Genomic DNA, 26,302 nt, shown 5'->3' with positions numbered 1-26,302 from the left:
TTGGAGATGAAAAGTTTAACAATACACAAAATGAAACACAAGGATAACGCCATACCATGCATGTGCAGCATGTGTGGTGTCAGGTGGAGTGTGTTAAGTACTAGCTTGGATTAATCAGAGGGGTGCTCTGTGACTGGAGGTTACAGTTAGGGGCAGAGGCCTGACAGTGAAACAGCCACAGCAGCTTAGACTCTACGGCTGATCCAACCTAGCACTAACCTGGAGTTTGTTATCAAATCTACTCCATGAAAGTATCAAAGCCTCAGTCCACAGAAAAATGCTCACAGCCTGTATTCAGAAAATGAGCCTCAAAATGAGCTGTCAGGACTTCTGTAACTTTGTGATGTCACAACAAAGCAGTCACTGCCCTTAGCCATGCCCAGACCACCTGGACCCTCCATCCAACCTTGCAGGATTTGGTTTCTCTGAGTGTTGCTATATTTTTATTGGATCTCTCAGAAAACAGTCCTGACTGACGCCGTCAAAAATACATCTTCTTATGGATCTCAACACTTCAAATAACACAGGAAAAGTGTAAAATATGGGACCTTTAAAAGAAAATGTGATTGGAAAGTTATTCAGCTGCTGGTTGAGGCAGTTTCATGCTGCAGCAATATCCAAAATAAATGTAGAAATCTTAAAATATAGCACTCTGAGTGGTTCATCTATGACTTTAAAAGTGACAACCCCAACATATATGCTTCAAAGAAAAATGTTCCCAGCACAAGCAAAGCTTCAGGCTGGGCGATTATTTTTGTGGTTGCAGTGTGATGAAATGTTGGTTTTGGTTTTAATATCAGTCCCAGTTTCGGTCACAGTTTGGCTCCCCTGCAGGTTTTCCTCTGAGTGATGAATAAACTTCACTTGAGAGGTTTGATGTGATTGGATAACTGGATGTTTTCCTTGTTTTTATGTGTAGTTTTATTTACTTATTTTTTTATTAGGGAGGGAAACACCGGTAGAGGGTATTTTAAAATCATGACAAAAGAAATGCTGTAGCAGCACTGTGAGCTTCATACTGCTGAATGTTCACTTTGAAACAACACCGCTCTCTCCATTATCCCCACTGATGGTAGAGACTCATCTTTTCTTTGTTGTATGAAGATCTGACTTGTCCCTGCATCAGGATTCAGCAGGACCATTATGCACATCCTAAAATTCTGCTCTGAACAGAGAAGCCTTTGTTAGTGGCTCCATTGAGTGGTACTGTATGTGACTTGCAGGGACAACTTAATTATTGATCACAAAGACGAACAGTCTAAGTGGGGGCACATTTTAATAAGCATGAATTGTGCCAAACTTATATGGAATTTGTGGACAACTTTTATTTAAACTAATGCTGCGAACTCACCAAGGTTAGTTAAAAGGTTCTGGTCCATCCAGTCTTCACATATGCATCAGATCCATCAGTGTTTCATTTGACCCCCAACTGTCCACCATTTATTCGTCTCAGTCAAAACACTCCCTTAGCCATTATTTAATCTTATTCATGCTCGACAATGAATCATATCTATGCTTCTCATTTCCATCCAATTTCCTAACTCTCTGTTCTACCCAGATTTCTCTTCCCATACCATCAGTGCTCTGAACATAACCACACCGTCTGCAATCTTCCTTAACACAGGTTTACTGTGACATATGCAAAGGCTCCACGATGAGTTCAACACCGTTCTCAGCTTATAAATTACCAGTTTTTCACACAAGCCATTGTTTTCATCAATTTCATCAACTGATCACACACAGGTATTTGCATAGTATGTAACTCAGCTAATGGAACAGCATTGACACCCTCATATTTTCTTGTGTTAAATGAGTGAGACTTTTTCTGATTAAAAATGAGCTTGGGAGCTTGCAGTAGCAGGAATATGAACCTATATTCAGTCACGAAACACCTGAAAGCTGAACTGAACCCCAAATCATGAACAATCTGCTGCTTGCTGGGAATTCTGTTAAATTCTTTGCATGATTTATCATCCTTTTGGAAAAGCTCTCCATGTTAAAAGACATAATATTTTGGTGAAAGTCCTGATATAATGCCATTTAAAAACCAGCCAGCTTGGGATGCATATGGACTGATCCATTTTTAAGCCCTTCATGTGGTTTAGATTATTATCCATCCTTCTTCTTTGCATGTTTTCACTGCAAACCTCTAATAGTAATGTAAATTTGGCCTGATGGTGGTGCTGTGAAGCATGACCAATTGCGGTTTGACACATATCTGGGCCTGTGGGCCTACAACTAAATGTTGTTTTAAAATGTTATTTAGGCTGAAGTGACCTTGAAGGTTTCTGTCCCTCTGTATGGATGGTGTCCTTGACTGCGTCTCTTGTGTGTGTTTGTGTATGTGCTGTCTGCTTTCTTTACAGATCTTTGCGATACAGAGGAGAATGTGTGGCTCAGAACCTCACTGCTTGACATTCTCCTGGATCCATAATCTTCATTTATGTTTACAACCTGTCTGTCTATCCTGGAAGAAAGACCGCTCTCTGTTGCTTCTCCTGAGATTTCCCCTTTCTTTTCCTGTTAAGGGTTTTTTTGGGGGGAGTTTTTCCTTATCTGAATCAAGGGTCTATGGATGGAGGATGTCATGGGCTATACAGAAGTCCTTTGAGGCAAATTTGAGCTTTGGGGCTAAATAAATAAAACTGCCAATTGATTCACCCTCAGTTGCAGCAACCAAACTGATCTTCAGGGCTCATCTCAAATCTGTCACTTTAACTGATAAGCCTTAGAACCTGCAGAATCTGAGGTGCAAATCATTTTAAGGTAGAAAAAGAACAAAGAAAAGAAAGACAAAAGGAACAAATGCAGGAAGATTAAGAAGAAAAAATTACTGAACAAGGAAACAACCAAAAATAGTCCATTTACAGTCTTTTATTTTCACTCATCCCCATTGCCCCTTTAGAATGGAGTAGTGAGGCTCTTCAAAAGAATCCAAATTAAAACCATCATTAAATTAATATTTTTAAACTTTAAAGCAGGATGTGGATTGGCCTGAATCTATATTACATCTCTTGGTTGCCTTGAAAAGAGTAAACCGTAGGTTTCTCGCCTCAGGCTCTACAAGCAAAGCTCTAGTTTGAAGATACATGTGAATGTCTATTAGTCATTTGTGCGCAGAGCCTCTCAGGCAATCATATGCCTGAGGACACAAGAGAGGCAACATTTAGATCCTCTTTTGAGCACATGATTATTACTTTTCTTTTATGAGCTTGAGCCATCCTCACTACAACGTTTCACACCGTTTGTTCTACTTTTACTCTCTGTTGTGATCTCCTGTGCCGATGTGAACAAAGCCATTAATATCAACTGGTCCCTTGTTCAGCTTTCTAATATTTGCATCTTGTTGAGCTGTCTGTGCTTTTACCATCATTACTTGTAATCACATTATTTACCGGCTAATTAGACACGAAGCTGATGCCTTTACAATGAGATAAAATCCCTCCTTACTTAACCTTGCTGTTAGTGAGGTCTGATTTGATAGCCAGCCTATCAGATGGCCAGTGGTGATTATCATGCCACAAAGAGAAACACAAATAAATGTCAGAAAAAGTCAGGCCATTCATCCATCTCTCGTGGGTGGAAGCGTCATTTACCATGAAAAAGATTAACTATGACTCGACAACGTTCAAGCACATGGACGCAACAGCTGTCATCTCGTCAAAAGGAATGCGGGGCTTCATTAGCAGGCAGCAAGCCTTCCTCTGCCTCTGCTCAGCAGCACCAGCACAGCACTTCTCCCAGGGCCATCCCACACCTCTATCCCCACTTTCCATCTCAGGTACATTGCACATCCTAAACTTTACAGCTAAAACATCGCCATCCAGCTCAGACTTGTTGGATTTCCTTTTTTTCAGGCTCAACAAACACAGAGGCATATTTTACAGTTCCCTACCCTCCCATCTGCCTTTTTCTTCTTGGAGTCATTGCAAATCCCTGTGCAGTTCCTATGAAAGAGAACTGACACTAAAATTTACATGTGGATTAATATGACTAGGGGGTCGCTTTTGTATGCAATACAAGCGATGCTGGTGGTGAATAAAAATGCATGAAAATGCTGGCATTAAATATGCCATCTTCTTCCCCCAGGCCCCCAGAGTTGGAGCCTCTGACATATTCATCTTTTGCTCTCTTTCTCATACTCTGTTGAAAATCACTTCGATCCCTTTCACTCTAGCTAGATTTCAGTACAGTTACCAGAATGCTGAAATATTGTAACAATTGCACTTTCTCTAACAATGCTGCTGGAAGAATTGCAAGAATATAGATAGCTGGTTGCTATTTCCTAGCATACAAGCAAAATAATTTGACAAAGTGCAATTTACTCTCTGGGAGGCTCAGGGGTATTAATCATAAGAACTACCAGAGCTACTGTATGTTCAGTTTTCAGTGCTGCTGCATTAAATACAGATTCTGCCTTTGTCTGCTCTGTGACTGCTCTGGCAGGTGATCGGCTGAGTTACTGTGAAAAATGCAGCACCGGTGGAAACAGCTAGGCTAATTGATGGGTCACTGAGCAGAGCGGGTGACTCTTGAGGTACCAACCAGACACCTTTTCCTTCACCTCTGGAGCTAACAATCACATCTCCACATCCCAGCTGTTACCTCTGCATCTGGAGCAGCAGTGCTGGTTGTGTTAGAGACTATTTGTAAGTTTTGCTCTTGCATCATTGCCAACGTTAGCATTAACAGATGTTTACTTACAAGTCTCGCCAGTCTCAGCCATAGTTAGAGGTGATAATACATTAGGGCTGCAACTAACGACTATTTTAATAGTCGACTAGTCACCGACTATTGAAACGATTAGTCGACTAATCGGATAATTATTAATTTTTTCTTAAATTTAGCATGAAGTTGCTTTAATTATGTGGCAAATGATAATAATCACAAGAAAGATGGGTATCCAGGCTAAAATGCTCCCAAACTTTAGAAGTTTTGGTACGCGTAGCTGACGTGTTGGACGCAGCCATTTCTGTGTACGTTACCGCGACTCTCGGCAGAGATTGTAATTAAGCGAGATGCCTCACTCTGTTGGAAAAACACGTCTGGCGACAATAGTCGACAATGGAATTCATTGTCGACTATTTCAACGATTTGTCGACGTTGTCGACAGCCCTATAATACATCCTCTGAGCAGCTACCTCTTCAGGGCAGACTGGATGCTACAGTGGCTTGCAATCAAAAAGTGACAAGACAGTCCAGCCAGAATATGGTGTAACCCAGTAGATAATTGGGTCTAGTAATATTGTTGTTTTCCTTTAATGTATTTTTTTTATTGATTAATCCTTTTTTGGTTATCATTCTGTCAATCATATTAATTTAGCACACACTCAGTCCTTATTTATTATATTACTGTGGATGATTGGTAAGAGAAAGTAGTCCCACCCTCTTTTCGCGAGAGTTACAGAGCGGAGTTAGGGTGCGGAGTGAGAGCAGCAGAGTCAGAGCAGCGGTACGAGCGTATGGGAAATACGGAAGAGAAAGTCAATCAGAAGTCAATAAAACTGCGGTTGTTAACTCACTTATCAACACAGAATAACCATTGAAAGTATACCTACCTGAAGCAGAGAGGTGGTTGAGGACCCGTGAGTTACTGTTTTCGGCAGAGACTTGGTGAGTTGCTCGAGCTTGCTAACTAGCGCTAGCGCATGCTAACCGTAATAGCCACATTGTGAGTTGGTTCATGAAATGGCGGAAACACATGAACGTGACTTACCGCTACTGTTTACTATGTGTGTCAAGTGTAATAAGAGTTAAAGCTGCATATTCTGCTCTGATAATCTGATGAAAAAATGAGGTGTGCTGTTTATTTTGCTGCTGTGTGTGTGTATTCATTCTGGGATGCACTGTTTATGTGTGTTATGATGAAGACTGCTGAATGTGTTCATTTATAACAAAGGCAGAAACTCTATAGTCCTGAATTTGATATTTTGATGTGTGTTAAATGTGCATTTTGTTAATTTGCAGTTCATAATTCAATGGACATGTGTGCAAAGGTTAAAAAAGGGTTAAAATTAACAATATTTCATATGGAAGATGAGCTAAAAATATCATAATTCATGGTAAGCAGCTAAAATAATTCATGTTTGTTAATAATGTGTAGGAATGGGTGGAAATACTTACCTTAAGGTAAACAAGAGAACTGTACAGTTAAAAAGATATTTTTTTAATCACTATTGTGTTCCAGTAGTGTGTTGAGATTTATCCTGAATATGGCCATAAGAGAGAAGTTGATGAGTCTGTGTCGTAATAGTCCTGTCTTTCTACAGGCTAGGTTTTTTGAGAACCTTGAGAAACTCTTAGAAGTGGGTCTTGATTCTCCTGGTTGAGGGAGATGGCGAGCCAGTGAAAATTCTCCTTACCCCAAAGAGTGGAGAACCAGCACCAGAACCCGAAGAGGACATCCAACCTTCCTCTTCACCTTAACTGAGTCTGTGGTGGTAGGACCACTACACACACCTGACTACTGTAATCCTAGACTCTTTGAGCTTTCCCCCTGACTTGACTTATACTCATTTGACTAAAGTGCGCTGACGGACAACAATGACAAGGAACATTAAAGGAACATTACCTTTCCATATGGACACTTTCATGTCGAAGAAGATACTGTGAATATTTAGAGATCAGTTGTGATTGCACTGAATTTTATTTTATTTTATTTTTTATTTTCATACAGTTCAATATAGTCAACTTAACTCCAAGGTACCTCGTGGCTCCATTAATCTATTGTGTCTGTCACTTCCTCTTTAAACCCTCCTATCACGAACCTAGTCCCTGGTCCATACACTCTAAACCCTGTGGTGCTGAGTGGGTTACAGTGGCTACCTGGTTAGCATGCTAACTTCAATGGAAAAAAAAGACGTGATGGAAATAGAAGCAAAACCAGAGTTAACATTGGCATTGCAAGTAAAGGAACAAAATTTGATGCTGACATTACAACATTTCTTCAAAGGAAACAGCTGTTAATGCTAAGGTTGGATATGTAGCTATGGCAAAACTTACATATTGCTCCTTTATGAGTCTTGAAAGACAAAAGCAAAAAAAAAAAATGCAGAAGTTTTGAAGCAGGGGCTATAAAGTCTGCATGTGTGTGTGCTTATGCATGACCTGCATGTGTCCAGCCCTATACAAGCATGGTCCATTTCTATGGCTATCAGACAGAACAAGAATATTTTAGACAATCTGGCATATTTTAATTTTGTTAGAGAAAGACCGACAGAGAATACATCAATCAATGGAGGGAAGGTAAGGTAGGGGGGGAACATTTATGTCAAGTAGCTGTGAAAGATCAAAAAAACATTTTCCTCAAATTAAATATCAAAACAATGTATGCCATTTGTAAATGCTAAGAATACAGACTCCGTGAGAGAGGGCGAGGCAAACTGGGGGAGGTATATACAACAGTATGACCCACAGGAACACTGATCTGACAACCCTGTCAGCAGAACACCATCATTTGGCACTTGGTTGACACAAAATCAACTTGGTTTAGGACAGAAGGATTATTTGGGTTCCAATAACTACTTTGTCAAGGTTACAAGACACCAATGTTAACCATGAACAGGAGACAGGAAGCAGGCAGTGTCTAAGTTTGACACTTTGTTGACCCATCCATCCATCCTGAGACTACAATGCTGCTGTTTTTATTGGGAGAACAGTCCAATAATCAAAGCTGGTACATGATTTTTTCCTCATCCTTCAACTGAAGTGCCTCTTCACTGAGGCACCACCACACTGTGCTGAGGGCTTCTATTGGTAGCTGTAATATTGCAAATACACAGCTTTACAACTATTAACAACAATTACAACAAGTAAAATGTTACCCTCATTAATAAAGCTCTTCACCCTGTGAGTTTATTTTAAGCAATCTTCCCACAATTGATTTTTTGAATGATTGTTGAGAGACTGAAATTTACCAGTTCCCTTTGCAGCCATCCAGTCCTGGATCATGGCTGCCATCAGGTGCTTTGCATTCCTTTCCATTACTGAGTATTTGAAATTGACTTCTGTTATAATAGAAGTCAACAAATGCATACATAGCTGGGATTCATTTGTTTTTCCTTTGAAATGTAAAGTTCAGATTCTTGAGACTGTGGTACGGTCCACATGTTTATTATTGTAATCATGACAACCATTGTCTGGTGCGGCCTGCCTCTATAGGGGCACTATTTCATGAGAAACCCCCTATGGGTCGAATTAGAGGGTTGTAAGTAGTTCAGGTTGGAGGACGGGTTGGGATTCTTGTACACTATAGGCAAAGTCACCTGCAGGAAGGCATATAAAACAGTTTCATGCAGGTTCAAATGAAATTAAAGTTAATTATTCAAACAGCTCTGAAAGTGCTCTGTTCGATGGAGAGGCTGGAAGGAGGCTGATACTGGGGATTAAACTGGTTTTTGGTGATTAATTCAGCATGTAGAGATCAGATAGTTGGACACTGGTTGTCCACTGCAACTGTGTTATCTGCTGTGCTAAACATAACTGTTACTGATCCTCAGGCTGGCCAGCACACTGTTTGTGTGAGTGATTGTCCATGAGTGTAATGATAATCCATAAGGCTTTGCTTGATGTGTGGAGTTAAGCAGGACTGTCAAATAATCAATTTTGCCCCTGTGACATACTTTTTGCCAAACAGCTGTGCTATTCCTATTGGGATTTGTCTCTGATTTCTTCAATTGATCCGGGGGATTTTATAGACACACGGGCTTGACTGCTCTTGCACTTTGCTGAACTTCATGGCAGTCAAGCTTGGCCGGGCTGCTTAATGATTTCTTTCGTTGCATATTTATCTACTGAGATGGTTGTGTTTTTCAAAGCAGAATGGTACTAATAGTGTATCAATAATGTAATCTGGTGGCCTCACAAATGAACTGCTTGATAGACACCAGCACAAAGTGAGTAGGAGAGTGAAGAAGGAATGCAGGGGCTCAATTAAAAATAATAATTCATAATGTTTTAATGAAAATATGCATCACTACTTCACTACTATTACCAATTCATACAACACAGTAGTAAATGAGTCCATAGTAAGTTTATGTTTTAGGTTTGTTAGGTTTAGGTGTGTGGCACATTTCACATATGATAATGTTTTGCCATTCTATGATAATATAATCTCATATATTAATTTATTAAAATACAAATGAATTGATCATTGCAGTTATCAGGTCATAGTGTGAAGCTACTCTGATGTAGTCCTACATGATCGAACCAAAACAAACCTTTTCATGACAGTAGCAGCAGCAATTCTCCCATAAATTCAGGGCCTGTTCTGTCTCTTGATTTTGTGCTGCTCTTCTCTCCTGTGCTGAAAGTCTTGCTGCTCTCTGCCCAGACATCTTCACCTTTATGCACTCCTTCCTGGCTGAAGACGTTTTAAGATTATTCCTTTGAACTAACATATCAAATGTGCAGTATAGAGGATACATATCTAAAAATCACTTTTATGGTTATCTTCAACATATTTACCATTAACTGACAATGGCACACTCCAATGACAGTGTTGAATCCTGTATTTTTCGGCCAAAGTGTTGTTAACCTTTCCTGGTCCATCATCTGGACTACAGTTGAAGCGTATGGGAGAAATGGAAACTTTGGTCTTGAGGAGTCGTAATATATATTTACTTGACACGGCACTGCTACATTCACAGCTACACTGCTAACTTTAAACTTTGCCCCATTTGCCAGCCTCATTGCTCTCCCTCTCTCTCTCTCCCACTGTGCACACAACCTGAAAGGTGCTGCTCTCCTTTATATTCTGTCTCAAACTTCTCAAGTTTACTGCAGATCTCACACAGAGATGATACATTTGTGTAATTTGCTTGTTTATATGCTACTGCTGCCTCTTAAAGCTTAATGTGGAAATTTAGTTTCCATATGTCTGCTCATGTGTATAATGTGTGTAATATTATTACTGAGCTCAGAACGGTAGAAGCTGAGTCAATGACAGCTTGTCAAGCACACTTTGGCTGTAGCTAATCACCAGTCAAAGATCCCAGGATTATCCTCAGTGTTCAGGATAATGTCCAAAAAAGGCTGCTCCCCTTTCTGCTTGACGAACTCCAGCCTTTGTCAATGGGACATGGTCACGCCCACAAAAATGCAACAGCTGGTAGTCAAGCTAGCTTCCAGAGAAAATTCCCTGCTGCCACCACAAGTAGACAGGAAATTACATGATGGATGCAAACACACATCAGATCCATTATGGGACAGAATGCTGTTCTGAGATCAGATGTAAGGAGAGATACTGCTTCTGCTTCAGTATTGTTCTAAGTGATGTCTATTTTTAGCTTTAATTAGTCAAGCACTGCTTGCCTTGCTTGCCCTGACAGCACGCCACTGACACTTTTGCTTAAATATTTGCTTTATCAGTGTCATGTTATGGTTGTGTGTTGCTACACTTGCAAGCAAGTACACAGACATTTTACTTGATTGCGTACTCATTGATATCTAGAAATTGACTATTCTCTATCACAAAGCAATGTCATGATGAGCTGCAGTAAGTTGCTGGAAAAATGCAAATGTTCTGAAGGATTATGTTCAGACATTTTTTTGCCATCTCTGCTTGCAACTGCATCATCATGTGACAACAAAGTAACTCTGACAAAAAACAGGCCATGAAATGTTTGCTGTGATGGATTTCTGACATTAATTTACTGACATTTTCTGGCACCAGAGGCCACCAAGAAGATAGGAAATTAAGACAAAACATTGGGTTTGTCTTTGAACGGTTTAGTGATGATGTCAGAGAGATTTTATTGATGTGCAAAACATGCAAAAACACTTTTACTGTATTAGTGGTGTGTTTGAGGCTGCTATTGAGCTGTTAAGGTACATTTGTGTCCATGAAAGATTGGCCAATGTTTTCCAAAGAAGAGAAGATTAATATTATATATTATCAATAAAGTTAAGACAAGGTACAGCCAGTGTGGCTGATGTTATTGTCTAACTACCATGCACCTATTTTATTTCTGCATTTGTGGGATATGGGAGAATGGCCTTGTGCATAGTTTTAAATTATGCATTACATAAGCCACTACCTGTTTTACATGAAGTATGTTGTGATAATTTCATTAACAAACACCTTTTTGTCTCTTTATACTCCTGAACTCATCTGCTTTTAGAGTTAGTTTCGTCCAGTTTCTGTTCTATTACCGTATTTTCCGCACTATAGGGCGCACTGGATTATAAAGCGCACTGTCAATGAATGGTCTATTTTCGAACTTTTTTCATATATAAAGTGCACCGGACTATAAGGTGCATTAAGCGAAACAAACCAGTCAGATAAGTCAGTCAAACTGTATTAAACGCGTTCACAATAACTCTCAACATTGTTCAAACGTTAATGAGCGTACTCACAATAACTCCCAACCTTGTTCAGTTGTAACACGTAAAAAAAAACACAGTCTGATACCGCTAAATCAAACATTAGCGTATTCACAATAACTCTCAAAATTGTTCAGTTATAACACGCAAAATACAACACAATACACTCACTTTTTCAGCTCATTCCTCGTCCACAAATCCCTCAAATTCTTGTTCTACTGTGTGACTGATAGCCTTGAGTTTGAGGTCCGCGTCGTAAGCGTGTCTCTTGACAGGTGCCATTTTGGGGTCCTTATACACACACACTGTAATATTATGGTGAGTATTACTCCGCGATGCTCCTGACTACGATAGCCGTAATGCTGCAAGCGGTGCAGCTTTGTAGTTTACCAAAGTCGTACTAAAACATTTTGACAGAGCGCCGTGAGCACCATGTACCACACACAATCGCTTCGAGGTCAGTAAGCACAACCAGAATTAATCCATATATAAGGCGGTAAAGATTATAAGGCACACTGTCGTTTTTTGAGAAAATTAAAGGCTTTTAAGTGCGCCTTATAGTCCGGAAAACAGGGTACTCTTAAGTTTTACCTTGTGCAAGGACAAAACCAAAAGGCACTGTCAGTATACCACACTGGCTGTCAATGCAGACATCAAACAGAAAAAGTCCTGACCAGGCAAAGAAGAAGAAGGGAGGAGTGGATGGGTAAGACTTCAGACTGAAAGCTGAAGTGTTATTCAGAGGTCTCTAGAGTTAACTTTCTTTTTTTGTACCAGCCTCATCTCTTGTAGGTTAAAAAATGTCTTATGCAAAGACAAAAGAAAAAATGCTGTCAGTGCATATCACTTGTTAATACACCATGTTGTGTGACTAAGAGTTCATTAAGCAAAACGAATTCCTCTCTCTAGCATGTTTCTCATTAAGTTCACTCTTTCAGAATGTAAATGGGACACTCAGTGTTTATTTTGTTGTTTCGTTTCAAAACAAAGCTTTGAATATTGTGTGTTTATGGATAGATTCTTGGAGTGGAAAGCAATAGTGCTATTCCTCCACGCCTTTTGCCTAACACTGTTCTGCTGGAAATTAATTTGCATTGTATGACTAATGACTAACTGCTGAGGTTACACTTTGCAAGTGAAATTGATTAACTATTTTTAATCATTTAATTAATTTCAATTTTATTATTTTATGATGTTTTTGTTGTCTGGGCAGCATATTTAAGCATTTTTAAATCTTGTAATGTCATTTGGTAGCTGGGTGGGGTGGGGTCTCCTGTGTTACTGATGATCTGACGCTATACTCATCCCTGTTTAGAAAGAAATACAATAATTGGCAACATTAAACTCCATATAAAATAAAAATAAAAAAAGACATCATAGCACGAACAACTCAGTGACTGACAGGTAATCTCTGAGATCTCAAACGACACAGCAAAAAAAAAAAAAAGCAAAACTAAAAATAAAAGCAGTATCTCACTGGATAAAGGGGGCAGAGTCATTTTAACACAGTGAAATCAGAAATAAAAGTCCAGCAGCAGACACATTTTAGCTTGATTATTGTGGTGTTGACACTAAAGACTAGGTGACTGACAGATTTTTCAGAAACCCCGCTGCTTTCTGTTGAACAAGTACGGAGCAGTTCTGCATGTAAATTGCAAAACTGTTCAGAGCTTTCAGGGCTGACAGTAATACTCACTGTTATTCAAATTAACACTGCAGATTACACAGGTGAAAGTGGCCAAAACAGAACAAATCGGAGAATGAGAACCAGTTTAAAATTCATGGAAATTCAGTATTAATGCATAGACATTTTATACATTTTAAATCTACTTTTTTTTTTAAAAAAGAGTAATTTGCTTCACTGAAGTGAATGTGTGTGCAAAGGTAGCTGGGTATGCATTTTTAGTAATTCACTATTGCAGAGTATTTACTGAGTAGCAGAAACATGTATCAGTTTTGGAACTGAAGCTTCTGACCATACTAATTTTCATACTGAACTCGGGGAACGGGGATTTGAAGGTGACTGTAAATGATGTCACTACTGCTAGATGTTGCACTAGACCACCAATATCTCAGACCAAAACAAACCCTTCATCAGCCACAGCCACCCCCCCTTCACCTTCTCAGCTAGCAAGGTGTTACATAGCCCAGTGAATGTGGCCACTAAACACGCAACAAGAAGCACAACTAAATAAAGTTACCCTGTGGACATGAGAACCAACATAAAACAATCTAACCATAACCCTAATGACATGTAACATTATGTAGCCATGAAGTTAATTACACATGGAGGATAAGAAAAGCCTGGTCTGAGTTAAGCTGGAGCCCTTTAGCCGCTCGTAGGGTTCTCCATCTCAGTAAGCTAACCCTTGGCTCCACAGTCAGACTGGGAAAGAATTTCAGCTGTGGACTTATTCACCGGGACAGGTCACATGAATGACACTAATGGAGTGTGCCTGTGTGTTTATCAATGGGGGGAGGACCAACGGTTTATCAGGAGGAACTGACATGCACTAACATGCATGTGCTACCAGACTGGCTACCAAGACAAAGACCAGAGGAACTCAGATAATAACACACACGGAGGGGATGTGACTGCAGGGTTTATAGAACCCTTTAAAACTTGATTGATGGTGATCTTAAAGCTTTCACTCTCCCAAGTCAAATGTTTGGCTTGTTGGTCTTCTGCTTGATGTAGCTACCTGTTGATCCTACAATCACTGCAGCTGACTCCCTTTTATCATCTGTCTATACAGACTGAACCAAACACAGGGAGTGCAATCAATGGTGTCTGTATAGAAGTGCAGCAAAAGCGCTGGTCTTCTGGACAAGGCACCTGAACCTGAAGGACACATTCATAACTTCTGCTAGATTCACAAAAGCGAAGATTTTATTGACCTCCTCCTGTGGCTCCAGTAATTGAAGCGAGTGATAGTCGGGAAACTCACCATCCATAACATATTGAGGAGCCCTTCAGTATCTCTAGCAGGGCATTTTACTGTCTCATCAAAAGACGCTTGGAAGCTATTTATCAACGGCAGCATCGCTGAGGAGGTGCTTCACCTTGAGGAACGGCGAGATCAAACAAAATTAAGTCTTTTATTGGTCTGAGTCTTCTTGAGGGGAACAAGTAAAACTTGGCTGCTCTAGTTCAAACACACACACACACGTATTCACACAAACACAAATTAATGTTCTTTCACAATCCAGTGTGTACAGCCTCCATGGCCACTAAGAGCCATGGTAATTCTACCATCCAAGAGTAGCAGAAATGTTTGAGAGGTTGAGTTATTACATGACAACAAATTTCTTCTTTTTCTTTTCAAGGACAGGCACAATTTATCTCCTGCTCAAAGGCCATTGGAGATGGGATGGATTCGAGTTCTTGCATACAATCCAGCATCAGAATTATTTGAAGTTTAAAGACTGCTGGCACAACATCCTCATAGAGAGGAGCATGTATTTTTACCCATATTTAGACCAGTGGTCTGTATGAAACATCAAAGTTCCCGATCATCAGGGAATCGATCGAAGGATTGGTTCATGTGGGAATTTAGCCAGAGCTCATGACAGATGCTTAAGAGTTTTCGAAAGCGCTCTGGGACAAAAACAGGCAAGCATGCAAATGACAGCTGTTAGTGATGGAGCTGACTACAGAGCTGGAGGGTCCTTGAAGGACTGCTTTAACTCACAGCACATTACCAAAGCATGGATGTGATTGCTGTTTATGGCGAACTGGTGTGAGCTATCTGACAAATGTTAAGTTAAGTGACAGTGAAGAACTCATAACTTGTCATGTCAAAAAAAAAAAAAACTTTCCCTTTAAAGGAACTAAGTTTTGCTGCTGCTTCATAATCAGTTTTAGCGTTAATATCTGTTTACTTATCAGTCTAGAAGAGATGTTACAAGTTCAGCATCAAGCTTCATTCCTTTAGTTGCCAAGAGCTGTCTTCAGCGGTGGAAAACATTGCCATTGTTAACTCTTGTTTTTCTTCTGTTTCTATCAATATTTCTATCGCTTTCCAAAAGTGAATCACTGTAGTGTTCAGTCTGCCATGATGAAGTGGCTGGTCAGAGGTTCTATTATAACCTCTTGTATTGTGCACACAGTACAATAGGCTGAAATTCTTTGCAAGAGACAACACCACTGGCAAGAACCCACCTTCAGTGGCGAGAAAACTTACAAATAACTCTTTTAAACACAACCATAGAACTCTTAAATCAATGGCTCAGTGTGCCTTTCACCAAATTTACAGTAAACGTAGGAATAGTGAGAACAAACTGGATAATCCACAAAACTCAACAGAAATTATCATGTAAATTTACTGTATCACTCTACTGATTCTGATTCAGTTTTAAGATTAATTTGACAGCTAGTGCAGAAAACTAGAATGTGTACAGTACTGTACATTTAGGAATGTTTTTCTCTTTGTCTTTTCTTTTGTATAAGAATTCCTGTTAACTCTTGGGTGAAAGCCATATTCTGTATATTTGGAAAGCTGACGTGAAATAACATGAGACAATCATGGTTTTTGGTTTTTGCTTCCAGGCTGATTGAAGTTATACATGTCTGTCTATATTTTTTTAGACTGACATCTGTTGTGTGATAATTTATGGAAAGCTATAAAATCTCCTTTATTTACCCCAACTGTGCATTGGTGTAGTTTGTCAGGACTGTACCAATACATTAACGATCTCAACAATCTTGTCAGTTTAACTCCACTCCACAGCAAAAATCCTTCACCCTTAACGACCACATTAATTGTTTGTTCCTGCAGTCTAATATGACCCATAGGAGTGTACCACTGGCTGTTGTGCCAGACCTTTGTCATCATGGTAACAATAATAAACATGCAAATAAGGTTATGGAACAATGTTTTTAAATGGGCCACTGATGTCAATGTCATGTGTTTTGTTGAGGCATCTATCCACCTCGACCTCCTACTAACACTGACTTCATCATAAATAGTACGACCACTAGATGTAGCCTGGCAATAAAATGAAACATAATAAGCTGCTTGGACAAATTATCTATGGGCTCGATTTTTACAGGTCTCCTAAACTGTGTATGGTCTGCTAGCTGCAGCGCTGGCAGTGAGATGAGTGAATGGTGGTGAAATGCTAATTTGAAGCAGTTGGTATATGTTGTATAGCCATCGAATTTAAAATACTTTGCTGACACCACTCAGTTGGTTTTTCGTTCAAATTTCAGTTGTAAGGTGTTTGCTGATTTGTGTTCATTGCTGTAACAGTTTATTGTTGTAAGTGAAAAGAGAACAGAACATCAGGTTTTAAAAAAGAATCACTGTCAAACACTTTAGCTTAAAAAATGTTTTCTAATCAATGATTAGCAATCAAGGATCATCTTTATAAATTGAGTTATTATTGTATGGATCATTAATTACCTTTGGTTTTGATTTTTAGCTCAGCATTGGCTTTCACCTGTTCAGTTCTACTTCTATTCTATTCTATTCTATTTTAGTTATATAGCACCGATTCATAACTTACGTTATCTCAAGGCAGTGTGCAGATCAAGGTCAAGATCTTATAATATCATAAAGAGAGGATGATATTACAGGAACAACTGCATATACTGCATAGCAAGCATAGTGAGACTGATTGCTATAATAATAATAATAACAGTGATATCTATAGGTGCAATAAAGTTATTAATCGTAACAGCAATAATAATGATGATGATGAGTGTTGAGTAGTGCTGGCAGATCTGGATCCAGCAGCTCTGGAGTCAGATATGTACAGAATGAGGACACAGAGGAGAAGCACAAACTATGGAGGAGAGGAAATACAAAGTCAATAACATGCAGTAGTGTGATATGTATGGATGGGAGAGAGAGAGAGAGAGAGGAACAAGAAGAAGAGGAAGAAGAGCTCAGTGCATCATAGGAGTTACCCCAGCAGCCTCAGCCTATAGCATCATAACTATGGGGTGGTTCAGTGCTCACCTGAGCCAAACTTAACTTTACACTTTATCAAAGAGGAACTTTTAAAGCCTAATCTTAAATGTAGAGAGGGTGCCTGCCTTCTGTCCCTAGACTGGGAGCTGGTTCCACAGAGGAGGAGCCTAAAGGCTTGGCCTCTCATACTCAAGGAACTACACTTGGCCTGCATTTTGTTCTGTTTTAATAAAAGGGCACTAGAAGGTCTTTAAGATACAATGGAGCTTGCTCCCCTTTCTTCCCCTTAAGTGCTTACATAAGGGGAGGTATTTTAAATTCTGTTCTGAATTTTATATTTGCTATTTTAACTTATGCAGGAGCAGCAATGCAAAATGGAGATGCTTCCTCAGGAAATCATATTGTTATGTGGATGATGCAGAGCGGCACAATGTGAACACACAGAACTATATATGTTGATTTTTCTTTTACAGTTAACAAATAGAGTTGTGATAGAAATTAATAGATTTGGTGACGCAGTTTATCTGATATTCAGAATATTGTAGGAGTGGTATTGCTTCATAAGCTGTTTTTTTGACTGGAGAAAGGATGTGATGTGGGTCAGTTCACTGGACCACTGTCCTCCCTAAGCCAGTATTTTTTCAGAATATTGACACTGTTTACAAAGGCCAGACCTGTCACACTGTGTGTTTAACCAGATTTACAGTCTCTATAACACACAGAAAAATCCTAGGCTGCTTGTCTCTTCACAAAACATATTTAAAAGTAACTGTAACTTTAATCCAGCAGTGTACTGTATATTTTTTCCATATGGTGCACAGGCTAGAGTACATTATCATTAATGACAGGATGATTATCATGTTCTCTGAAGACCTTACTTGGAGCAAGAACACTGCATCACTGGCCAAAAAAGCCCAACAGCGCCTGTACTTCCTCCGTAAACTGAAAAGAGCCAGTGCCCCAGTCCCCATCATGCTCACCTTCTACAGGGGCACCATCGAGTCCATCCTGACCAGCTACATCACTGTGTGGTACAGTGCCTGCCGCAAGACCCTGCAGCGCATAGTGAGAGCAGCTGAGAAGATCATCGGTGCCTCTCTCCCCTCCATTCTGGACATTTACAACACCCACCTCACCCGCAAAGCCCTCCAGATTGCGGGTGACCCCACCCACCCATCCCACTGCCTCTTCAGCCTGCTTCCATCAGGAAGACGACTGCGGAGTCTCTGGGCCAAAACCAGTAGGCTAAAGGACAGCTTCATTCACCAGGCTGTCAAGAGGCTCAACTCCCTCCCTCCCTCCCTCCCTGTTATTTGCACCGTGGCTCCGAGAGGACTGAAATTTCAATTGTGCTGTATGTCCTGTATGTGTAGCATAATTGACAATAAAGCTGACTTTGACTTTGACTTTGACTTGACTTTGACTTTGATGTTTAATGCTAATAAAAGGAAATCCAAGGTTTTCTCTAGATCCTAAAACAGACTGCTGTAATCTGTATATTTCTACTTTAAATAGCTGGAATATTCAGAGTGTTACAGAGGACAAGTATCCTGGCCTCTGGCTTGAAGACAAATTTACTTTTAAATACCACATCAGAAACCTCCGTTTGTATAGACACTAAACCAGTTTGCCTTTCATTTGTGGAGAGAGCATCATTGCAACAGTTTTCCTACCAGTTTTGGACTATGGGGATGTAATCTACAGACACGCTGCTGGTTCTTCTCTTAAGCCTTGAGATTCTGTTTACCACTCAGCCCTGAGGTTCATCACTGGTGATAGACACAACACTCATCATTGCATCCTCGATGGAAAGCTTGATTGGTCGTCTCTCACTGAGAGACACGATACGCATTGTCTGTACATCTGGAAAGCCCTGGTCAGGAAAATTACCATCATGCATCACAGCTATGTTGCACTGGAACCCTGGTCCACTTTCAACTCATTCCAGTGGCTGGCTGGGTTTTCAGGTACCCCATGCTAGGACTGACGGTGGAAGATTTGCTTTTAATATCAGTGCAGCAGAATCATGAAATCTCTTGCAGTTTGACCCATTGTTGTCCTGTATTATTTTTGGGGGTGTTTTTGTCTTCATTGGACAGTTATGATTGTGAGGGCTCTGACACGCCACAAAGGTCTATGGCCAGATTCAAACCATGGACACTGCAGTCACGGGATATACACTGTACGGCCACCAGAGTGCTTCTATGAATAGTTCTCTTATCATTTATCTTATCTGAAAACATACACACCGTAACAAACAAAAGTCACTATTATAATCACATGTCATTTTTTCATTCATTAATAATGGATAACGCTGAACCAACTGCAAAGATTTTTGTCCCTACCAATCATTTACACTCAGACATGAGAATATAAGGCCCAGGTGAAAAAAAAAATCATTCAAATTTACCTTCACCAGGGGAGATGGTTGTTTTATTGTTCATTATCTATGTAAATGTAAATGTTATTGTATGACAAGTGCTATACAAATAAAGTATGATTGACTGATTGATCATGTTAACTGCATTATCTCACATCAGGTCAAGATGTGGAAAGAGGATGTGTGGTTGTGCTTACGTAGTAAGTCATAAAAAATAAAAAAATAAAAACAGCATTTTGATTTCAGCAAAATTATTTGTGGCAGGAAAATATGAAAATGAAAAAGTAATTATATAAAGGAACAATAAGCCTTGAGTGTGACCATATTGCATCTGACGGGGGTTTATAGGATTGTTTATCAGTGTTGGTAAATCAATGGTTCTCTCTGAGATGGTGTGATTTTTTTCAGCAGTGGCTTTATGTGCTTTAGGCATTCAGCCACAAAGCAGTTTAAAACAAGAGAAGGTATACACCTAGTACATGGCTGCACTGTGTATGGGTGTGAACCATGGGCAGTTGTACGTAAATGGGAGAGTGGGAGGGAGAGAAAGAGAAGTCATCGGTAACTACTCAAGAAACTAGCAGATCTGAATAGCATGTAAACAACAGAAACACCAGCAACTGGAAATGTGACAATACGCTTACTGCAGCACAGCAATAAAAGCCCTGTTAAGAAATAAAGGGTTTCTGCCCACTGAAATGCAAGAGGGCTTTTAATTTGAAATTGAATATGTATTAACATGTAATGCAGTAAAATACCTCTATGACCAATTCTACATATCAAACAGAGGTGGTTATAAATAAAGACATCTAATAAAAGACTGTTACATCTAGAGGTGAGGTAAATAAAGGCTAAACTATTGTGGATCCCAGATGGAAGCTGTGCACTGTGTGAGAGACAAAATAAGAAGAGTGCAGCTGAAATCAACTCAGTCTTTGTTATTAATTTATGTGTTTGGTGGTTTTGTCAGATGACACTGTGGTTATAAAATCAGGATTTGACCATAGTTGGTCCAGCTATAGACTAGGTTTTGACCTAATTTTGCTTATAGTCTGTTTATTTATATAAGGTAATTTGTTTTTGATTTTGTTGATTTGCAAATTTGTGACTGCATTACAAATGGGCGGGAGGCGGGTGTTTGATGATGCTGAAGAGGTCCACTGGAGCTCACAGAAGGTGGTTTTAGCTCATTTGGAAATGGGTGGGAGGCAGGTTGAACACATCCTATCCCTTACCTTAACCAGGTTGTTTTTGTGTTTAGCCAAACCTGAACAATAGTGGTGGCAGATCAAAAAAATGTGTTGTTGTGGAAGGCTGTATCCCAAAGACAGTGACATAGTTTGTCATAACTTTAGGAGGACTTAGTAAATCATCAGCATTATAAGAACATCTCATCAGAGCTGCCAATCCCTTGCTGATGATGTGATGATGATGAAGAAAACTCCGCTGACACTGTCTTGCTTGTATATAAAGAGGTTTATTACAAAGAAGTCCAGCATCAAATCAAGCACTCGAGATTGCCTGAGAGAGGAGTCGAAGACAATATGATTCTCCTCTGAATAACTGCTCTAACTCCCCGTCTATATGGGTTGGTTGTCTTCATGAACCTATATGATCCATACCATAAAAGGCCTCATTTTCAGAGAGACAGTCATCTCCCAAAACCCCTAGACCTAAGACCAAAAAAGGCCACATTTTCCTAAACAGAGAAGCACTCATCTCCCAGTGCATCCTCTGACCTGGGGCCCCTATCTAAACACACCAAACCCATAACGTTACATGTCCTATAGAACTTCAGATACTACACTCACAACTGAAGAAGATGCAAAGACTAGACTTTTAAGCCAGGACAGTAAAAAAAAAGCACAGTTCAAAAAACAAATGCTTTTTCTTGTCCTTCATTGATAACAAGTACTCCAACTTAAACAAACCATTGTATAGGTTGTTTGTCCCTACACTTGGATATGACCCATAGGTCAGAACCAGCAGCAGGTGTACCAGACCTTCATCATGAGATGTGTTTTAAAACAAAATGTAGTAGTGTAGCCTTCAGCAGAAGAACTACTTGTATAAATATTGTGTTTTGGGTTAAATTAAGTGCTTCCTAGAGGTCAGAGGATCTTCATTGTCACGGTTACAATGAAAAACACATGGTTAAGATTGTAGAATCATCATGGATAAAAGAACTTTATTGACTGTCGGTTTCTTATAGGAGAAGGGTGTTCGTTTCCTGTGTGCAGGTCCCATCTTTGTCAATACATCCATCCACCCCCAACCACAAACCCACACGGCCTATGTTGGTCTTTACGCTCCTGTCATATTAACTACGGCAAAAGGTCACCTTACAATAAAACATAAACATAACATAATGAGTCATAATAAGCTGCTGCATAGATGACCTTTGGGGTCATTTCTAAAGACTCAAGTTGTATTGTAGAAAATAGTGACTACACAGCACTGGGCAAACTATCAGAAAAGAGACACAGGAGGGCATTAATTAATTATACCCATTCTATTGTAACAAGCTCCTCAGTATGTTTTTAAAACTAGTTCCAATTACACAATACAGCCTCAAATCTAATCTAAATTTGTCTGTGCATGTGGGTGTGTGCAAACAAAGGTTAACACTTGGATAATTACAGGAAAATTAAAGGTTTTAGTAGGAAACAAGTTAAATGGAAGCATGTTTTTTCAAGGACAAGCTCCTGAATGTGGTTTTCAAAATGGCCTCTAACATGAACTTGAATATAATTGTTACAAGTAAAAAAAGAATATATTTACTGAAAGGATAATTTTTCACTAAGAGAAGACTTCCAATGCTCTACCAATGGGAGACCTTTTAGATTATTCTACCTCTGGCTCTGCAGCAGATTGATAAAAATATGAAGCAAAAGTAACATGCTTGGACAATATTCATGTTTTGTTACATTAAGTATTTGAGAAATAAAAGCTCTGAATCACATAAAGTATCCCTAACCGACTGCAAAGTGTAGTCCAACAAGTCCGCTCAAATCCATTAATATGGGTGCCAAAATGAAAACCGAGATGTTGTGCAGCCGCCACGCAGCCAGTGTGTTCCTGGCCTTAGGACAAGCTAGTGCAGTGGACTGTTGAGTCTAGGGAGGACTGCAGACTGACAGATTTCAGTGCCAGTGCCATCAGGGAGAATCAGTAGGCCTCCTACTGTATGTTCTGAGATGGTCATGCAAAAATTACATTCAGGACATCAAAAACATTTAGAGCTCTTTTAGATTAAAACATCCACACACTGTCCAAAGCTGGTCCCTACTCTGGTACCTACCCTGCTTGTACTTAGGTTGAGGTCCACCTCACATACATTTCTCAAGAGATTATTCATTAACTGAACAGTTAGGGCGCATTAGTTCATTTTTAGGAGCTTTGAAGAAGATTTCTCTCTTAGGAGTCCGTCTCTCATTTTTAGGAGATGGAGGCACCTCAACACCTCAGAGCCCATCTGTAAAAGCACAAAACTGTTCATTATGTTTTTAGAGATTGTGACAGCAGCACTAACAAATATTCAACATTTACGTCATATAAAAGTAGGAGGCACTTGACTGCCCTGAAGATTTTAAACATATTGTATTTCAGATGTATTCAAATCAGGAAACAGAAGATGGTAGTTAGCTGGTAGATGAAAGTGAAGTTACTTCTGATGAAACACTTGTCAAAGAGGGTGAAGATTTAGTTATCGTCATTGTTGATCAAGTTGGTCCCTTATTACTTAAATTAGATCTTCAACATGCCTAGTAAATGTTTTGATGAGTTACGGGGTGTCAATTAATTACGTTTTATCAAAAACATTGTCCACAACACATAATAAAACCATAACTTCACTGTTGGAGAATTGTTAATAGACACATAGATTTGGTTCATAGTAAACCATCTTAGTGCAGCTGTAAGTGAAGAAGGTCCTCTTGGCACAGCATACTGGAGAAATGGGTACTTACAAGCACATTTCTGTATCACTGAACGGTTGATGCAGAACAGAGAAAGAGAAATTTTTGCAATCCTTGTCACAAACTCTGAAAAATAGTAACATCAAAAAGCAAGTGTTGAAGAGTGAAAAACCCGGTGATTCTTCATATCAGTAAAGTTGTTTTCATGATGGTTCCACTTCAAGAAAAACAAATTTCTACCTCGGGAGGAGGTAAGATTTTCACTTCTACTCTACTCTGATGATTTTGAAATATGTAATCCTTTAGGAACCTTGCGTAGGAAGCACAAGGTGACAGGTGTCTACTGCATATTGGTTGATATTCCGTCTACATTAAGGTCTATATTATCATAAATTTATTAAGCTATTTTGTGCATGGCAGATGATGTTAAGAAATTTACCTATCCCAAACGCTATTATTAAGTCATTCAAAAAGCTTTGAAGAAGATTGGTGTTTCCCTGTCTGGGAAAAAAAAAATCATAAAGGACGTCAAATTTTCTGTGATTGCCAAACCCCTGTGCACTAGGTCACATATTTGCAGATTTGATGTGGTCCCAGTCTCAAAGGCTTGAAGTCAGGACAGGAGTGTTCCCTGGTCTCACAAAACAGTAACACCAGTTGGACATTGAAGCAGCATTAGTAACACCCAGACGTAACAGACATAGACATAAAGTCAAAAGTTATTGTGCAATTATTCAAAGATTAAATCATTTTCATGTGACAACAGGTTACACACCTGAACCGCATAAATTCTGCCTGTAGACTTGGCACTTTGTTCAGATAACTTAATATAAATTATAGATAGATTTCTCTCTTGAAGAGTTCATTAGAAAAAGTACAAGGATAGGACAAAATGTCCCTAAGGTTTACAACGAACACACATGAAAACTGGTGTTTCATGATAGCACTTCCACTTCCGACTGGCCCCAAAGTACAGGAAGAGGAACAGGCATTGCGGTTGTTGATGACACTCTAAGTTGTTGTTGAGTTGGTTATGTCACCTACCCACACAGATGAAAGCAGTGGTCACCCAGATAGCCTCACTATATGGAGAACAGACATAGATTAAGCAGTGTTTTTCCACAAGAGATATTGATTCCAAAACATTTTGTAGAGCATTGTGAGGGAATTTTCCCCCTTCAGGTCTATTTTCTTTCATTTAGTCTGTATTCTCTTATTCAGGGAATGTCTACACATGTCTTTTACTCTCTGACAATAGTTCACTTTTTGTTTCGAGGAGAGCTGTGAAGGTACTGATAAGTTAGATAGCCATAACAAACGAGCCTGTGTCTGTCTTAGTGGGGCAGATATCATTTGGATCTAAAATGTGAGTTAGGTAAGACCTGAGCTCATGTTTCAATTTAAGTATCCAGTAGATTTTTTGCACATGCATGTTAGAGAAGGAATAACTTTATCCAGACATATAATCTGCGACATGTGAGTCTGGGCTATGGTAGGTAATGTGGGTTTAAAAACACCTTTTCAGAGGACAGCTTCAGATTTGTTGTGGCATTACAGGTAAAGCTCTCATCACTCTTCTCCACGATGCATTGAGCATCAATAAATGCTTCTTCTTAAGGCATCTGAATTCTCTTGAAAACCCCCTCCTTCAGCTCACAGTATTTCCATCACAAGCATTACCCACAGCTCATAAACGTGTGACCCACCAGTGTCCTCAGGTGAAGTATAGATAATTGCCGGTCAGGTATAACTCCAATGTAAGTGTAAGTTGTTGGGTTCATTTTTTACTTGAGTTTAAGTACAGGATTACTTTTTTTAAGTCAATGCATTGTTATATTCTATACAGGACCTAATGTCTCAAAAATAACCAGCTGAATGAACTGACTGGCTGGCTTGTAGAGTATGATACAAAGACTGAACTTTTGTTGATTCACTTGTCTTTTGGTGGCAATTTTGACAAAGGATTACTAATACAAGCTGGTTTATCAGGAATGAAAAACAAACCTGGACATGCTTTCTCAAGTTGGATGGCAAATTTTCGTCAGCAGTGATCAAGATTTAACATTCAACATTTAAAACAAATCTTTGTATATTTCTATGGACTTAAGATAAAGCTGTGGTCTCTGGTGAAGAATATTTTGCCTCATCTTAATCTAGTGTAGCATCATTAGGACACTGACAGATTCAACATGAACAATGAAACAATTGTGTTTGTCAAATATGACTGACAGTGTAGGAGTTGACTGTCATTGGTTTTCTCCTGTGACAAACACAATGTATGGCCTAACCAACCCGATAACATTTTTCAACATAAAAGAAAATTAATTCCACTGATTAAAGCTCTGCTTTAAAGTGACATGTACGTCATATAAACGTAGAAGAGTCAAAGGTTCAAGTATAGTTGAGTTAAAGTCATAAGTTTCCAAAAAACAAATATTCAAGTAAGGTACAGATATTTAAAAAATATACTTACTCAAGTAAATGTACTTTATACTTTGTTACCACCCTTTTCTGAAGCTGAGCATACTTATTTAAGAAGGCCAATGAGCTGCACCCATAACATTTATCTGAGGCAAAAAAAAAGTCCATGATACCAACACACCATCTCCATGTACAAATGTAGAGAAACCTGCTGTCTCTGTATCGAAGATGTCAGAGTTCCAACAGAGAACTGAATGGCTCCACTGGTGGGTTGCCTGACTTTGCTGAAATCTTACAACTCAGAATTGTTCGTTACAGCTCAGTGTTTGTGGTGAAACTGGAAAGTG

The 26,302-nt window shown here is 39.3% G+C and overlaps 1 long non-coding RNA gene across 2 annotated transcripts; it reads left to right on the top strand.

Annotated features, from left to right (window-relative positions):
* LOC139607922 (uncharacterized) lies at positions 1–26,178 on the top strand. Of its 2 annotated transcripts, XR_011684921.1 has the most exons (3): positions 72–5,613; positions 6,270–16,653; positions 17,123–26,178. It is a non-coding gene; the product is annotated as an uncharacterized lncRNA (long non-coding RNA). The 2 variants fall into 2 exon arrangements; XR_011684922.1 differs by lacking the exon at positions 17,123–26,178 and having other exon boundaries at positions 1–5,613; positions 6,270–13,157.
* The last annotated feature ends 124 nt before the right edge of the window (positions 26,179–26,302 follow it).

Source organism: Trachinotus anak, unplaced genomic scaffold (genome assembly GCF_046630095.1).
Source record: "Trachinotus anak isolate AG129_WGS33_773 ecotype Australia unplaced genomic scaffold, CSIRO_AGI_Tana_v1 ptg000024l, whole genome shotgun sequence".
NCBI classification, from domain to species: Eukaryota; Metazoa; Chordata; class Actinopteri; order Carangiformes; family Carangidae; genus Trachinotus; species Trachinotus anak.
Note: the sequence above shows the minus strand (reverse complement) of the source record. Positions and strands in the feature narration are given on the sequence as shown.